Source organism: Nerophis lumbriciformis, linkage group LG19, assembly GCF_033978685.3.
Source record: "Nerophis lumbriciformis linkage group LG19, RoL_Nlum_v2.1, whole genome shotgun sequence".
Classification (NCBI taxonomy): Eukaryota; Metazoa; Chordata; class Actinopteri; order Syngnathiformes; family Syngnathidae; genus Nerophis; species Nerophis lumbriciformis.
In genome coordinates, this window is record NC_084566.2 from 10023615 (window position 1) to 10043243 (window position 19629).

Below are 19629 nucleotides of genomic sequence, written 5' to 3' on the forward strand. Positions count from 1 at the left end.
TTGGTTAAACAGTGCAATCGCTGCAGCATCCATTCAAATTCAATAGCGCCCGCTAAATGCTAGTTTAGCGTTCGATCGAATTACGTCTGTATACCCTAAATGACGGTCACGTTATAGCAGAACATATTTACCAAGCTGTATAATGTTGAAAGGACCTTGAAGTTTTCTTTTTAGTTAGTCTATTAACCCTTTGAGACTTTTGTAAATAGGGGTATATAAATAAACATTGATTGATTGATTGATTGATTGATAGCGTCCTCCTGCAAATGATGCCGATTTGGCATTGCAGTTTCTAATTGTCCTCAAACAAATGAATGCACAAACCTGTTGCTTAAACATGAAAGCAATGTTAACTTGATTAAAACTTGTCTTAATGCCAATTGATTGAATTAATATATATATATATATATATATATATATATATATATATATATATATATATATATATATATATATATATATATATATATATATATATATATATAAACTTTACACTTTGCATTTAAAGAGATTGTATCAAGTGATGTGTTAGATTTATTGAATGTATGTATATTTTTGATACTGCTCTGTGAAATGTGGTGTAAGGTATTTAATGTTTTGATATTGCTGTGTAAAATGTGGTAATAATTGTTGAACAATTTAGTTATTTTGATGACCGTAATCTAAGTATATTTGAGTGCTAATTTTTGAACCTATTTAGGTCAGATCTTTTCTTTGGTGATTATTTTCTCAAAATGATGGGGAGCTACCTACGCACCGATTTGCGGTAGGAGATATTAACCCCCCCATCTATTGTACTTTTCCCTTCCACTTTTGAACTCTGGACCATAAACTTTAGACTGAATTACTAGTAAGTGACATAATATTTGCTGGTCTTTACAGTCAGCCCTAACCCCTAGCGCGTTACAAACGTCAAAATTAAAGGCATCATGGTGGACGGAGGAGCAACATCCCATATCGTGAACAACATTAACAAGTTCAAAAGTTTTGATTACACGTTCCAACCGGACTAACGTTCAGTTGAGTTGGCAGATGGAACCAAGCAAAGTGGAATAGCTCAGCGCAGACGTACAGCGGTGATTCATCTCCGAGACAACGCTGGACAACGACTCCCAGCACAGCAACGTCAAGCGCTCTAAATGCCAGCATACCCTCAAAACATCTTCTCTGTGCCAAGAGCAACAAATGGAGGAGCAACAATCACCTTCAAGATTGAGAACAGCCTCGTGACATCAAAGGACGCTAGCAGGTTCGACATTCATGAAAGTGGTAATTTGTTTTATTTATCAAGTGTTGGGCAAAATGTTGAGAAGTGTAAAGTGTGTCATGATTTAAAAACCTGGCATGAGATTATGGGACATGGAAATTATGAAGACGTAAAAAAATTGCAAGGTGTTGTGAAAGGTATGATAAAAGGGAGTGTGATCATGCCAGATCAGATATGTCAAGTGCGCCCACAAGGCAAGTTCACAGAGAGTAGAAACAGGGAGCCAAACAGAAAAGCTACAAAACCATTGCAGTTAGCCCATACTGATTTAGCGGGTCCTGTGTGAATGCACAGTACTTCCTTAAGTACAAAAGTGGTGCAGTGTAAGCCACAAAAAGGTTTCTGGAAGATATAGCTCTTTATGGAGATGTCAAGTATCCATTCAGATAACGGCACTGACTTACGACGATAGGTCCAAGAGTTGTTGACAAAGAATAAGATAAGGCATGAATAATCTGCACTTTATTCACCCGCACCAAAATGGCACAGCAAAAAAAGGTTGGCGAGGTGCTTAATGTTAAAGGGGAACATTATCACAATTTCAGAATTGTTAAAACCATTAAAAATCAGTTCCCAGTGGCTTATTATATTTTTCGAAGTTTTTTTCAAAATTTTACCCATCACGCAATATCCCTAAAAAAAGCTTCAAAGTGCTTGATTTTAACCACCCATCCATTTTCCTGTGACGTCACATAGTGAAGCCAACACAAATAAACATGGCGGAAAGAACAGCAAGCTATAGCGACATTAGCTCGGATTCAGACTCGGATTTCAGCGGTTTAAGCGATTCAACAGATTACGAATGTATTGAAACGGATGGTTGTAGTGTGGAGGCAGGTAGCGAAAACGAAATTGAAGAAGAAACTGAAGCTATTGAGCCATATCAGTTTGAACCGTATGCAAGCGAAACCGACGAAAACGACACGACAGCCAGCGACACGGGAGAAAGCGAGGACGAATTCGGCGATCGCCTTCTAACCAACGATTGGTATGTGTTTGTTTGGCATTAAAAGAAACTAACAACTATGAACTAGGTTTACAGCATATGAAATACATTTGGCAACAACATGCACTTTGAGAGTGCAGACAGCCCAATTTTCATCAATTAATATATTCTGGAGACATACTCTCATCCACGCTCTTTTCCTGAAAGCTGATCTGTCCAGTTTTGGAGTTGATGTCAGCAGGCCAGGGAAGCTAGGGTCTATAGGGGGTTTAGCTCGCTCGTCTGCGGGAACAAACTGCCGCCATTGCTTGCCGTGCTACCGAGGTCCTTTGTCCCTGAATTGCTCACACACTCCGGCAGATTCAATGGGGGTCTGGCGGCAGATTTCTTTGACTTTATCGTTGGAAATGCATCTGCTTTGAGTGTCGCAGGATATCCACACATTTTTGCCATCTCTGTCGTAGCATAGCTTTCGTCGGTAAAGTGTACGGAACAAACGTCCAATTTCTTGCCACTTTCACATCTTTGGGCCACTGGTGCAATTTGAATCCGTCCCTGTTCGTGTTGTTACACCCTCGGACAACACACCGACGAGGCATGATGTCTCCAAGGTACGGAAAACAGTCGAAAAAACGGAAAATAACAGAGCTGATTTGACTCGGTGTTTGAGAAAATGGCGGATTGCTTCCCGATGTAACGCCACGTTGTGACGTCATCGCTCCGAGAGCGAATATTAGAAAGGCGTTTAATTCGCCAAAATTCACCCATTTAGAGTTCAGAAATCGGTTAAAAAAAATATATGGTCTTTTTTCTGCAACATCAAGGTATATATTGACGCTTACATAGGTCTGGTGATAATGTTCCCCTTTAAAAAAGTAAACTGCCTGATAAACAATTTAACTATGGTGTAGAAACAGCTGCCTATGTGAGGAAGAGGTGTTACAGTAGACGCACAAGATAAACACCATACTAGATGTTAACAGGCATGCAAAATTTGGATCTGTTGTTTACCTACAAACATGAGAAAGGGAAGTGAGAACCAAGGCGCAAGCAAAGTGTTTTCATTTAGTATGTGTCCATGCACTTAGGTAGTCCGATTTCTCAAATAGTTTGGCTCCAAATAAGCATCATACAACCCATAGAAACACCTTAATCCGATCGTGTTTGGTTTTGAAAAAACCAAACACGATCGGATTAAGAGCTGGATTAAGAGCTGATTAAGAGCTGGATTATGCGATTGAAAAACAGCTCTCTACGGTGGGTGTGTATTGCCAGAGGGGACACTTTGTATCATGCGTGCACCAGTGTCAACGCTCGGGATATAACCCGGAAGAATTTAATAAAAACCTATCAAAAATTGTAATGAAGAAGAGATTGTTTATTTGTTTCACAAATTAAAAGAAGAGACAATTTTGAAGTGCATCGTTGGGAGAAAAAAAAGAAACTGAGACTTATTTAAGAAGGTACAGTAGCTCAGGAAATGGACAATAATGTCTTAATTCAGACTCCTTAATTGGAATGAAATAGAAGAAAAACAGGTATATTACAAGACAAATAATAAAACGCACACAAACCTCTTCACGCTGTATTTGTGCATTCCTAACTGATTAACAATAACTCTGTATTCCACACAACTGGCAAGATAATCCACAACAATAGCCACCTTCATCTGGAACCGTATCGGCTGGGGTACTAACAGTATTTTCCTTCGGATTTAAAACTCCATCCATCAATCTACAGAGCATTATGAATGAACCCCGAGACAAAATTTTGTTTCCATGATTCGCAGTCCGAAAATTCCTTCGAAGAAACTCTCTCCCGCCTGTCTTTCTTTGCTTTGGACTTGCATCCGCTCCGAGACCTCCTTGTTAGAAGCGTCATGCTCATAGCGCAATCAAAGATTATTTCTTGATGCTGTCTGCTGTTTAACATTAGCATAGCAATTAGAGACGTAACATTTGTAATCTGTGTCAATATTACAGCAGACATCATGTGCAACAGAGCTGAGCTGGAAACTAGCAAAGAGCCGCAGATAACTTGTGTGACGTCATAGGTCAACCGGAAATGCAATACATTAATACGCTAAATGGAAATAAGCGCCACCCACATGTCGTATGACCAATAGTTGCATTAGAGAGTGTGCATGAACACTGGGACTTCACATGTAGGTGTGAAAATATAAATACACATTTGAGAAATCAGACTAATTTAATTTAATTTAATTTAATTTAATCAGACTAATTTAGAGCATAGTGAGTGGCTATGATGAAAACAGCCCAGCGTATCTGGTGTTTTATCCAGAAGAAGACAGTCCAAAAGAACAGGTTACTGAAATTCACAACCAAAGTAGCAATTGAGAAAAAGAGACAACATCTGAACCATATACTGACTTTTCAAGAAATTAGGTCCAGCCAATACATAATAGCAAAGAAAGAGCAGACAAGAAATTAGAAAGTGATGTTCCTGAGATAACCTCAAAACAAACTGAAACAGCTGGAAAGTGCACGAAAGAATAGGCAGTCTTCAAGCAACACAGACAGTAAGTGACATTTTACACAAAATACATTCTCGAGCCCTGACCGGAGGGCGAGGCAGGCATAAATAACAGCAAGCTGATTAGCAACCATGACCAGGTGTGGTCAGGCTGCCAATCAGAGACAGGTCAGGAAAAAAAGAGCTCAGGGAGACATGCAGGAAAGTAAACCAAAATAAGAGCGCTAAACAGGAAAAAGGTATAAACTAAGGAAACAACCAAACAAACCAAAGTGCAAAGTCAAAGGAGTTGGCTGCGGGTCGCCATACCTTGTGTCTCGGCAGTCAACGGAGGAGAGTCAGGTTGCAGCTACGCGTTGAACGCTGCTGCAGCTGGCGGGGCAGGTGACCACGTGGCAACCGAAAAGGTCCATGCCCGCTGCGGAGGGAGTCCATGAAACGGCCCCATCTTTGGCCGACGAGGAAGCGTATGTGAGTGGTAGTAGCGCATCAGCAGCCATAACAGTCCATGCCCAGGTGCTAAGCATTGCTGCTGATAGCGCGGAGGGAGTACATTAGTGACTCGTGGTCCATTGGCTGTTGTGCAGGTCGAACGTGGACCTGGAGATGACCTCCGGAGCAGCAGTACGGAAGGCGCAACTGGTGATGCCCCCACTGACGAGTATGGGCGGTGTGCTTGCCGGGCTAGGAGACGCAGTGGCGGGCTCGCACGAGGAGACAATGTTGTCCGCGATGGGCACATCGGTGATGAGTTGAGCTGTGCGTCCTTCGCTGCACAGCTGCTAGTAGTAGCCCCTCCATCACAAAGTGGATACCAGACGCTTCTTTTTGTCGGAGGATGGAGCTGATGGTCGGTGGCATCCCCCGCGTAGAAGACAGGGAAGGGCGGAAGGGGGCAGGAAGAGGGACATCCACACGTCCCGTGCCGAGTCCCGAGGGCAGGCCAGGATTGACAGTGCGGTGGGCTCCAGAGCAGCCATCACTGCACCAGCATGAAGTGGCACCCCATGTTGACAAGGCGCCAGGAAAGGGAGAGGCTGGGCCAGGGGACGAGCTGAACGTGGCGTCATCGCAAGACCCACTGGGAGAGCTGGACGTGGTGTCATCGGAAGGCCCACTGGGAAAGCTGGACGTGGTGTCGGCGGAAGACCCACTGGGTGAGCTGGACGTGGTGTCGGCGGAAGACCCACTAGAAGAGCGAGGAGCGAGCTTGTCTTGGGTCTCCAGGGTACTGCAGACAAATTAACAGATTTAATCTGATGCAGGTGTTAGCTTTGGAAATTCAAATATAGAGGGTGATTCCATATATATTTCTATAGAATTGAGTGATTCCATAATTTTACTCTGCTTGGTCTAAAAATGAAACTGTTGCGGACTACCACAATTTATTATCTTGATTTATTTTAGTGTTTCTTAAAAGGGGTCATATACTTGGCCAATAAATCTAATTCTGATATTGTAGAATTTATGTTACATTTGAATTCCTTGTGGTCTACATAACATGTAATAGTGGTTCTTTGATCAAAAATGTTGCATAGATTTTGTTTTACTGACCATCTTCAAGACGCTTTCTGATTGTCTCTTCATGATGCGCCGTTTTGTGGCTGGTCTTATTTACGTGCCTCCACTTTGACTGTATCTTTTTCCTTATATAAGTAAGAATACGCAACTTTGTATTAGAAATGGTAACAGCGGAGGATGCATGTGTGTGTACAAGCCAGTCTGCCCCACAATAAGAGGATAAAGACAAATAAGGAACTTATTGACTACAATGTTGGACTCATGCAAAGCTCCACAGGTATAACCTGACCATATATGGAGGTATCTGCTGACGTCACCAATGGGAAAAAAAATCAAGTGAGTCAAATTCTAAATGGCTTGTTTGGAGGAAACATGAAGGAATGCAAGAATGTTTTATAAATATCGCCGACATACATCCATGTTTGATTTAACATTTTTGGGACTTATGCATATCCCACACGCAAAACAGGTACTAATAGGTAAGAAAAGTTGGTTTTGCATAATTTTACAGAAAGTTACCCTTTGAAATGATTATAGTTTTATGGCATGTCTGTTATCTGTTTTTCTCTACAAAATTAAACAACTCAATGAACATCCTCCAAGTATGGTAATTCCATACTTTACTGAGCAGGTATTGCTTGCAATTTTTCAAGCGGGTTTAGCAACTATCTTAGCTATAAACTTGCCTTTGTTCTCTTCCTCAGTGTGTAACAAGTTTAACCTCAACCTCCAGTGATAATGACACTAATAAGAAAAGTAGATTTTTTTTCGCAGGGGGGTATTATTGACTGAAGGTTACTAGAGATAGACAGTCAGCTGCTTAGCAATCTCTGTTGCACTTACTTCTCCTGGTCGACGGACTAAGCTTTGAATAAAGGACTCAAACTTTAATGAGTAGACAGTTTTGAATGAATGAGGATGTAAAACCTTTCAATGCCCATCCCTAATCTCCAAATGTAACCTCCATAAATCGCAAGAATCTACTGCATACACATTGACTCCAGAGCAGCTGAAAAAAATATAGTCTAATCTGCACAGTCAAGATGTTCTGGAAGAGTCTGATCAAACCTCTGGCAAAACTTCCACCGTATCCAGAGATATTAGATATGATCAATATTCTGTGCCACCATTACAGGGGCTGCTGATCGTATTTGCAAGCTTGTCAGTGCAGTGGCTATCAAGACCCACAACCCCCAAAACTAATGGTGAACCACAGATTACGCTGAGCCTTTTTTTTTCAGGCCACAATATCTGACTGATTCTCAGTCGTCAGTCAGTCATTAAAAGTAGCCTCCAGCTATGTTGGGAGTAGAGGTCATTACAACACGTAATCAGACTGAGCGGGTTCCATCAGACTGCTTATCAGCTGTTAATTACCGTTGCAGTTGAGGAGAAGGAAGTCTCTGTCTTTCTTCAGCACGTCCTCATAATCAGCTACTGGGATGGGAGAGGTGGTAACACGTACCAATTCTCTAGGTCACGCCGACATCATTTTGTTGTCCTGATCAAATCTATCAGATAGCATCTGAAGCTTTCTGTTTGCTCTTCGCAATATAATTACAAGCTGAGCTACTTCGTGGAGCTCTTCTGCCAAACACTGAACCATGACTTTAAAGGTCAACTGCAATTTTTTGGGAATTTTAATAATAGTAATAATAATAATGTTCTCCCCGTGACTGCGTGGGTTCCCTCCGGGTACTCTGGCTTCCTCCCACTTCCAAAGACATGCACCTGGGGATAGGTTGATTGGCAACACTAAATTGGCCCTAGTGTGTGAATATGAGTGTGAATGTTGTCTGTCTATCTATCTGTGTTGGCCCTGCGATGAGGTGGCGACTTGTCCAGGGTGTACCATGCCTTCCGCCCGATTGTAGCTGAGATAGGCTCCAGCGCCCCCGCGACCCCAAAGGGAATAAGCGGTAGAACATGGATGGATGAATAATACATTTTAGTTGGTATAGCGCTTTTCAGGGTACTCAAAGACGCTTTATAGGATACAAATTTAAATATAAAAGACTTCAAAGTAATAATACATAATACAGGAAATATAAAAGCAGTACATAGTAATATACATAATCAGAATCAGAATCAGATAACACTGGACATTACAAGACGGGACATTACAAGACACAGAACACTAATCACAGGTTAAAAGCAGATCTGAAGAGGTGTGTTTTGAGAAGGCTTTTGAAGGTAGGAAGGTCTGAGCAGTCACGGATGGGTTTGGGGAGAGAGTTCCAGAGGGTGGGAGCAGCGATGGAGAAGGCTCTATAACCCCAGGTCCGGAGCTTGGTTCTGAGTGGTGGGGAGAGGAGGTTGGCGTCGGAGGAGCGGAGGCTGCGTGAAGGGGTATGGCGGTGAAGCAGGTTGGTGAAGTTAGAGTGATATTGGTAGGTCGTGAGTTCAATCCTCGGCCGACTCATACCAAAGACTATAAAAATGGGACCCATTACCTTCCTGCTTGGCACTCAGCATCACGGGTTGGAATTGGGGGTTAAATCACCAAAATGATTCCCGGGCGCGGCCACCGCTCCCGCTCACTGCTCCCCTGTGGGGATAGGTCAAATACAGAGGATAATTTCACCGCACCTAGTGTGTGTGGGACACTTTAATTTTAACTTTAGCAGGTGGCCTGGTTGTGGAGGGCTTTGTGGGTGAGGAGGAGGATTTTAAAGTGGATCCGGTGAAGAACGGGGAGCCAGTGGAGTTTCTGAAGGACTGGGGTGATGTGCTCACGGGAGCTGGTGTGGGTGAGCAGGCGGGCGGCAGAGTTTTGAATGTATTGGAGTTTATTGAGGATTTTTGAAGACGAGCCGTAGAGGATGCTGTTGCAGTAATCGAGTCTGGAGGTGATGAAGGCATGGATCAGGGTTTCAGCGGCAGAGAATGAGAGGGATGGACGGAGACGGGCAATATTTTTTAGGTGGAAGTAATCAATCAATCAATCAATCAATCTTTATTTATATAGCCCTAAATCACAAGTGTCTCAAAGGGCTGCACAAGCCACAACGACATCCTCGGTACAAAGCCCACATATGGGCAAGGAAAAACTCACCCCAGTGGGACGTCGATGTGAATGACTATGAGAAACCTTGGAGAGGACCGCATATGTGGGTAACCCCCCCCCCCCTCTAGGGGAGACCGAAAGCAATGGATGTCGAGTGGGTCTGACATAATATTGTGAGAGTCCAGTCCATAGTGGATCCAACATAATAGTAAGAGTCCAGTCCATAGTGGGGCCAGCAGGACACCATCCCGAGCGGAGACGGGTCAGCAGCGCAGAGATGTTCCCAGCCGATGCACAGGCGAGCGGTCCACCCCGGGTCCCGACTCTGGACAGCCAGCACTTCATCCATGGCCACCGGACCTGTGCCCCCCCCTCAAGGAAAAGGGGAGCAGAGGAGAAAAGAAAAGAAACGGCAGATCAACTGGTCTAACAGGGGGGCTATTTAAAGGCTAGAGTATACAAATGAGTTTTAAGATGGGACTTAAATGCTTCTACTGAGGTAGCATCTCTAATTGTTACAGGGAGGGCATTCCATAGTACTGGAGCCCGAATAGAAAACGCTCTATAGCCCGCAGACTTTTTTTGGGCTCTGGGAATCACTAATAAGCCGGAGTTCTTTGAACGCAGATTTCTTGCCGGGACATATGGTACAATGCAATCGACAAGATAGGACGGAGCTAGACCGTGTAGTATTTTATACGTACGTAGTAAAACCTTAAAGTCACATCTTAAGTGCACAGGAAGCCAGTGCAGGTGAGCCAGTTTAGGCGTAATATGATCAAACTTTCTTGTTCTTGTCAAAAGTCTAGCAGCCGCATTTTGTACCAACTGTAATTTTTTTTTTTTTTAATCCGTTCTTGTAGAGTGGTTAACGCGGTGTTCAAAAGAAAGGTTATTGTCCAGAATGACTCCAAGGTTGCGGATGTGAGTGGATCGGGACAGAGTGGAGTTGTCGACAGAGAGGTGGAAGTTGTGAGCAGTTTTGGTGAGGGATTTGGGGCCGATGATGAGCATGTCAGTTTTGTCGCAATTGAGTTGGAGGAAGTTGGAGTGCATCCATGATTTCATTTAAGTGAAGCAGTCGGTCAGGGTGGAGAGAGTTACGGAGGAGATGGATTTTGTGGATGATGTTACCGAGGGGGGAGCATGTACAGGTTGAAGAAAAGTGGACCAAGCACTGAACCCTGGGGGACACCTAGTGACAGAGGGGCAGTGGAGGAGGTGCAGTTGTTTATACTGATGTATTGTTGTCTGTTAGTGAGATATGACCTTAACCAGGAGAGGGCGTAGCCGGTGATGTTGAGCGATGATTCCAGGCGGGAGAGGAGGATGGTGTGGCTGATGGTGTCAAAGGCTGCTGTGAGGTCAAGGAGGAGGAGAATACTGAGGTGGCCGAAGTCTGAGGAGAGGAGTGTCAGGTTCAAACACCGAATTATCTATTACACAAGACAAGAAGAAGGAATCAGGCAGAAACAGAGTTCAATTTAGCCCTGCCTTTGTCATGGAGCCATAATAAAGTGTATTCCCGGGGCCCGAGCACCCGACATTGAAGCAAATCTTAGGGAGCTGACTCGCAACAGGCCTCGTAAACACGTACGACAGGCTAATCGCACCACTAACTACGCAAACATAGCTGTACACGTCGGCTCCAATGACACTAGGATGAGACAGTCAGGAAGTACAAAGAGGAACATAACTTGGACTTGTAATCTCACTATAAAGATGTCTCGGTATTGAGTACTTAGCTCGGTTGGTAGAGCGGTTGTTATCTATCACCCCCCTGGGCCCATTCAGACTTTATCAGCGAATTTGTTGCTGATCTAGTGATGCGCGCAGACAATATAATTATAATGACGGATTGTAACATCCATGAAGACCCACCACGCATGGAATTCCAGACTATAATTGATAGCTGTGGTCTTACACAAATAATAAATTAACCCACGAATCGCAAAGGTAATACTATAGATCCATTCCTTGTCCGGGGTGTAACCACTTCTAAAGTTAGGGTACTACTGTACACTATAGCAATGTTCGATCACTACCTTGTAAAATTAGAAGTTTTGACTCATTGTCAACAAACTACTAAAAACCAATGCCAAGCAGCCGCAAAATTAATGCTACCACAACTACAACCCTTGCTGGCCTAATGCCCTCGGTTTTGGCACCATTCCAAAATTATATCGGCTTTATTGATAACCTTGCTAACAACTTTAACGATGCCCTGCGCAATGCTATTGATAGTATGGCACTGCTAAAGCTCAAAAAAAGGCCTCTAAAAGGCGAATTCTCTGTTTCATAGAAAAAAACAGAGCTCTTAAACTATCAAGGAGATTAAAGATAGCGCATCCCAGCTCCAATTGGGTTCTATTAACACAGATACAAATGTATGTACGACCGATATTGAGCTCTAAAAAAATCAATTTTTTTGAAGAAATAACATCAGAGGAACTCTTGCGACTCGTAAATGGGACAAAACAAACAACATGTTTACTTGACCCATTTCATGGGAAACTTATCAAGGAGCTGTTTGTAAAATTAGGACCATCAGTGCTAAATTTTATTAACTCATCACTTTCCTCTGGTACTGTTCCCATAGCATTCAAAACAGCCTTTATTCATCCTCTGCTCAAAAGACCTAACCTCGATTCTGACCTCATGGTAAACTACCAGCCGGTGTCCCACCTTCCCTTTATCTCAAAAATCCTCGAAAAACTTGTTGCACAGCAGCTAAATGAACACTTAGCATCAAACAATCTCTGTGAACCCTTTCAGTCTGGTGTCAGGGCCTCGCAAATGTGACCAATAATCTATTGCTAACTATGGATGCCGATGCGTCATCCATGTTGCTGCTACTTTATCTCAGCGCTGCTTTCGATACCGTAGATCATAACATTCTATCAGCATGTATAAAGACACGTATTGGTATGTCAGACTTAGCTTATTCTTGGTTTAACTCCTATCTTACTGACAGGATGCAATGCGTCTCCCATAACCATGTGACCTGGGAGTATGTTAACGTGCGAAGTACCACAGGGTTCGGTTCTTGGCCCTGCACTTTTCAGCATCGATATGCTGCCACGAGGTGACATCATACGTAAATACAGCATTAGCTTTCACCGTCTCGACACCCAACTATACATGCCCCTAAAGCTGACCGACACGCCAGATTGTAGTCATCTGGAGGCATGTCTAAATTTGTCCCATTTTGTCCACCACCGACGCTGAGATCATTATTCATGCGTTGGTTAAGTCCTGTCTTGATTACTGTAACATATTATTTCCGGGTCTCCCTATGTCTAGTAATAAAAGATTACAGTTAGTACAAAATGCGGCTGCTAGACTTTTGACAAGAACGAGAAGGTCTGATCATATTACGCCTATACTGGCTCACCTGCACTGTCTTCCTGTGCACTTAAGATGCAATTTTAAGGTACCGTATTTTCCGCACTATAAGGCGCACCGGATTATTAGCCGCACCTTCAATAAATTACATATTTCATAACTTTGTCCACCAATAAGCCGCCCCGGATTATAAGCCGCGCCTACGCTGCGCTAAAGGGAATGTCAAAAAAACAGTCAGATAGTTCAGTCAAACTTTAATAATATATTGAAAACCAGCGTTCTAACAACTCTGTCCCAAAATGTACGCAAATGTGCAATCACAAACATAGTAAAATTCAAAATGGTGTAGAGCAATAGCAACATAATGTTGCTCGAACGTTAATGTCACAACACACAAAATAAACATAGCGCTCACCTTCTGAAGTTATTCTTCATTCGTAAATCCTTCGAATTCTTCGTCTTCGGTGTCCGAATTGAAAAGTTGCGCAAGCGTGGGATCCAAAAATGGCCGGCTCCGTCTCGTCGAAGTCATCGGATTCAGTGTCGCTGTTGTTGTGCAGCAGTTCTGTGAATCCTGCCTTCCGGAAAGCTCGGACCACAGTTGTGACCGAAATATCTGCCCAGGCATTTACGATCCACTGGCAAATGTTGGCGTATGTCGTCCGGCGCTGTCTGCCCGTCTTAGTGAAGGTGTGTTCGCCTTCGGAGCTGTGTGAAAAAAGCCACCCGGCCTCTTCGCGTAAACTTCCCTTAACCACTCGCTCATCTTTTCTTCATCCATCCATCCCTTCGAGTTAGCTTTTATGATGACGCCGGCTGGAAAGGTCTCTTTTGGCAAGGTCTTCCTTTTGAATATCACCATGGGTGGAAGTTAGCATGGCAAGCTAGAACCACAGTGAAGGATGACTTCTCATTCCCTGTGGTGCGAATATTCACCGTACGTGCTCCCGTTCCACAGTGCGGTTCACAGGAATATCAGTTGCTGTGAAATACGGTAGTAATCCGTGTGCGGATGGAGAGATTGCGTCTTTTTATGAACCGGATCCTTGTCGCTTAGTAGGAGCCATTTTGTGGTCTTTACAGATGTAAACAGGAAATGAAACATACGGTGATATCCGCGCGTTTTTTCTTCTTCTTCCGGGGGCGGGTGGTTGCTTACAGTAGAAGAAGAAGCGCTTCCTGTTCTATGGGGGCGGGTGCTTTCCTTGGCGGTTGCTTGCGTAGAAGAAGAAGCGCTTCCTGTTCTACCGGGAAAAAAGATGGCGGCTGTTTACCGAAGTTGCGAGATCGAAACTTTATGAAAATGAATCGTAATAAAGCGCACCGGGTTATAAGGCGCACTGTCAGCTTTTGAGAAAAATTGTGGTTTTTAGGTGCGCCTTATAGTGCGGAAAATACGGTATTACTACTTACGAATAAAATACTAAACTGTCTAGATCAGACCTGTGCATTCGGCGGCCCGCGGGCCACATCCAGCCCTTTGTGCGTCCCTGTCCGGCCCGCGTGAGGCCAATCATAAATTACAAAATACATTTTAAAAAGTGTCTATGTCGAGTGTGCAATACAACGGTACTGCTTTTGTTTTGAAAAGTGTTACTTGTATTATTTCCGTGTGGACGTATGCACGTGCGTGATTGTGAGTGAATGTGAACAGCGGCAATCACAAATTACAAAATAAATGTAAAAAAACATTTATGTCGTGCGTGCAATACAACTGTACTGCTTTTATTTTGAAAAGTGTTATTTATGGACGTATGTCCGTGTGTAACCTGTGAGTGAAGGTGTCAGCTCACGCTAAAAAAAGAAAAGTTGATGACGAATGGCGTGTTTTCAACAAGACATGGACTGCCAAGTATTTCTTTACAGAAATTAAAGGTAAAGCCGTGTGCTTAATTTGTGGTACACAGGTTGCTGTGTTTAAAGAATATAAATTGAATCGCCACTACACGACGAAGCACAAGGAAAAATACCGGAATCTTTCCGATGAAGAGCGCGCAAGGGAGGCTGATGCGTTGATGGTAAAACAGCAAACCCAACAAGGACTTTTTGCCAAATTTCACACCCCCAGAGATGCAGCCGTCAGGACAAGTTTCGTCAATTCTCACAAAATCACCAGAAAAAGTAAGGCGTTTTCTGACAGAGAGTTTATTAAGGAGTGCTTTTTGGACTCTGTTGCGCTGACATGCCCGGAGAAGAGAGGCGCATTTGAGAACGTGTCACTCTCCCGACGCACTGTAATGAGGCGGGTTGAGACCATCGCTGGAAATTTGGAGCTTCAGCTGAAGAACAGAACGGCCGACTTTGACTGTTTTTCGTTGGCTTTGGATGAGAGCTGCGATGTACGTGACACCGCCCAGCTGCTCATCTTCTTACGTGGGATAACTGCAGACTTTCAAATCACGGAGGAGCTGGCAGCGATGCAGTCAATTAAAAGAGACAACCACAGGTAATGACTTGTTCACAGAGGTAAATGCGTGTTTGGACATGTTAGGACTGAAATGGGACAAGCTGGCAGGTGTGACAACAGATGGTTGTCCAAATCTGACGGGGAAATGTTGGACTTTTAAAGAGGATGCAGGATAAAGTGACAGAAATGAACCCTGTGCAGAAATTGACATTTTTGTATTGGATTATACATCAGGAAATGTTGTGTAAGACTGTTAAAAATAAAGCCCATCCATCCATCCATTTTCTACCGCTTATTCCCTTTTGGGGTCGCGGGGGGCGCTGGAGCCTATCTCAGCTACAATCGGGCGGAAGGCGGGGTACACCCTGGACAAGTCGCCACCTCATCGCAGGGCCAACACAGATAGACAGACAACATTCACACTCACATTCACATACTAGGGCCAATTTAGTGTTGCCAATCAACTTATCCCCATGTGCATGTCTTTGGAGGTGGGAGGAAGCCGGAGTACCCGGAGGGAACCCACGCAGTCATCAAAAGCAATCTGCTTTTGTATAAAGTTAAGTTAGGTTAAATTAAATTATTATTATTATTATTATTATTATTATGTATCTTATAGCATATCAAAAATAATATTGAGCAAAATTTAATTGAAATATTGTCGACGTGGCCCTCCAACAGTGCTCGGGTTGCTAATGCGGCCCCTGGTAAAAATTAATTGCCCACCCCTGGTCTAGATCCATCTTATTTTGCTGATTGTATTGTACCCATATGTCCCGGCTAGAAATCTGTGTTAAAAAAACTCCGGCTTATTAGTGATTCTCAGAGCCCCAAAAAAGTATGTGGGCTTTAGAGTGTTCTTTTTGGGCTCCAGTATTCTGGAATGCCCTACCGGTAACAGTTAGAGATGATACCTTAGTAGAAGCAATTTTCATTCCCAACTTAAAACTCATTTATACACCCTAGCCTTTAAATAGGCCCCTTTTTAGACCAGTTGATCTGCCGTCTCTCTTGTCTGCTCTGCTTCCCTCTCCTGTGTGGAGAGGTTATCAGTTGGCCATAGATCAGCTTCCACAGGAGGCGGTAGATGTTCCAAGTTGGGACCTGGGATGGACCACTGCTCTACGCATCAGTTGTTGACTTGTCTACATACAAGAGGATCTGTATCCACTCAGCATCCATTGCACCGGTCACCCAGGGGAGGGGGGTCCCCACATCTGCGGTCCCTTCCAAGGTATCTCATTGTCCCAATTAGATTGAGTTTTTTCTTGCCCTGATGTGGCATCTGAGCCAAGGATGTCATTGTGGCTTGTGCAGCCCTTTGAGACATATGTGATTAAGGGCTATATAAGTAAACTTTGATTGATTGACGATTATGTAAGGGTGTTATTTTAACACTATATATTTGTTCGGTATTGATGGACCACAATGTGTAGTATCACCCACCTTTAGGCCCTATTGTGCAAGCCTTAGGGTTTTATTAGGAAACTACAAAAACCTGTCAGTACTAATCTACAGTGACACGTGGCCTTTTATGTTTGAAGTTCATTATGAGGTGATAGTCATCTCCATGCCAGAAGCCAAATGTGTTTCCTCTGTGTACCTCACAGAGCAGCACACTGACAGATTATGAATAATTCATCACAGTTAATTTCTCATTTCAAGGTTAGTAGACTGTAGAATGTTGCATTATTTAAAAAGACATGTAGGGCCAAATTAATGACCTGCCTCAATTTACCACATGTTCATTTGTCTTAACTCAAGCTGAACCCAGTAAAATAAAACAGCGCCAATTCACAGAAGTCATCCCAGAATGACTTTCTTACTAAAGCGGTTGAGAATATTAGACCCAACAATTACCAGGCTATAAAAAAAAACCTGGAGTAGAATCAGCCCCAAACATCTGTTTAACTAGTTGAATGAACTAAGACTTAACAAAACACTGCCCTAATAAAATCATAGGCAATAATAATGGCAATAATGGAAAATGTAATCACTCCCAATACTTTAATTGCAATCAATAGATCAATTAAAAAAATACATTCAGTAGTTCAGGAGCAATATTAAAGGATTCTGATTTTATTACAAACTTACTTTCCACCCAACAGCACCAGCGCAACAGAACTTATTGAATGTATCCAAAATGATTAAGTAAATGTCACTAGATGTCAGAGGGCTGGATGTATAGTATTAACCATTTGAATCAACACTTTAAATCTTGTTTTCTTACATTTCTGAGTATCATTTGAAAATCATATTTGGTAGACTTAGCATCCAGTTTCATTTCTAAGAAATTAGATGGCAGTAGCAGAGGTGGGACCAAGTCATTGTTTTGCAAGTCACAAGTAAGTCTCAAGTCTTTGCCCTCGAGTCCGAGTCAAGTCCCGAGTCAAGACAGGCAAGCCCCGAGTCAAGTCCAAAGTCAAGACTGGAAAGTCTCAAGTCAAGTCCTAAGTCCTGCATTTTGAGTTTCGAGTCCTTTCAAGTCCTTTTAACCACAGACTAATATATTAACACAGATTGTGTATGCTTTTCAAACGCTGTATTTATTTATTAAAACAAGTGCATTTTAAATTGCAGGAAAGAAAATTGTGCTGACATTGCACTTTATAATAGCACTATTAACCAGTCATTTTAAACATTAACTCATTCCTTTACAGAACAAACACATTGAAAAATAAAGTGCAAATGTACTTATTTGTACAAAAGTGTTAACATTGAAAAAACATGACATATACGTGAACATAACAAAAAAGTTGTACTTTTTATATGTCAGGGCCCTATGCTGCATTGCATTTGCAAAAGACCAAATTAGCCAAGAGTCTGTCAGTCATTTGTGCACGATGGGGGCGTAGTATGATGCCACCATGGCTGAAAACTCGCTCCACTGGAGCACTGGAGGCAGGCACTGCCAAGACTCTCATGGCCACTCGGAACAGTGAAGGAAGAGTCTTCATGTTCAATGCCCAGAACAAAAGGGGGGAGAGAGTTGTTTTGGGTTGGTGCACTAGTTGTAAGTGTATCTTGTGTTTTTTATGTTGATTTAATTAAAAAAAGAAAAAAATATATATATATATTTCTTGTGCGGCCCGATACCAATCGATCCACGGCCCGGTGGTTGGGGACCACTGAGGTAAACAACCAACAGTATGTCAGAAAGCTAGCTAAAACGGTACACATATTCATAATATAGTATACATTTTAACTGACCTTTATTTTACTATTTTTGTCTTTTTTTAGGTGGCTAAAATACGCGGTGCTGCTGACCGCCGTCTAACGTTAAGTGTGATATATTGACTAACGTAACCCTGCTTAAAAAAAATCACTGAACAAAAAGTATGAATAAGGTAGTGGACTGCAACAGATTCCCGTGTTTGCAATAACGTTATAACGTTAGCAGTGAGTTTACAGCCTCACTGATTTAACTACACAGCAAATAAAAGTCACGTTACTTAGCCAATAAACGTTATCTTACATTCAAAACTTACCCTTCTTTGTGCAACTTCAAATGCCGGACGAAGTTGGAAGTTGTTGCCTCTCCATCAGTAATTTTCGAACCGCATGTGTTGCATACTGCAAACCGTTTTGTGTTGACCACCTCGTAATTTTTATACCCAAACAAAATTATTTTAGGTATCATTTTTTGTTCACTGGCGGTGTGGTTTGGACATGTCTTCTTCGTTGGTTGTCCTGCAATTTGATTGGATGAATGCTGTGTGATGAAAACAAAGTAGATCTAATTTGATTGGCTGTTGTACTGAGACCACACCAGCTGACACACGCAACGCTGATAGACAAGTACACAATGAAAAATACGGAGCGCTCCCGAATAACTTTTTCATCTTTGGGTTTTGGGGAAAGTAGCAAGTCATGTCAAGTCATGTCAATTCAAAAGGCTCAAGTCCAAGTGAAGTCACAAGTCATTGATATTAAAGTCTAAGTCGAGTTGCAAGTCTTTTTACATTTTGGCAAGTCGAGTCTAAAGTCATCAAATTCATGACTCGAGTCTGACTCGAGTCCAAGTCATGTGACTCGAGTCCACACCTCGGGGCAGTAGTGTATAGACAATGGCATGTTGCCGTAGCCAGGACATAGTCTTTACCATCCATCCATCCATCTATCCATTTTCTACCGCTTATTCCCTTCGGGGTCCCGGGGGGCGCTGTAGCCTATCTCAGCTACAATCGGGCGGAAGGCGGTCTACACCCTGGACAAGTCGCCACCTCATCGCAGGGCCAACACAGATAGACAGACAACATTCATACTCACATTCACACACTAGGGCCAATTTAGTGTTGCCAATCAACTTATCCCCAGGTGCATGTCTTTGGAGGTGGGAAGAAGCCGGAGTACCCAGAGGGAACCCACGCTGTCACGGGGAGGACATGCAAACTCCACACAGAAAGATCCCGAGCGCAGGATCGAACCCAGGACCTTCGTATTGTGAGGTAGACGCACTAACCCCTGTTCCATCGTGCTGCCGATATAGTCTTTACCATTAAGTTAAATGTGTCAGTCTTGTCTTTTGAGTCCTGGAAAGTTTTTATACTGTAAGTATTGTACTTAATACACACCAGCTGTTTGATTGTAACGTGTGTTTCAGCTTCAGTTTTCATGACCAAATTTGGAAGTGTAAAATCACA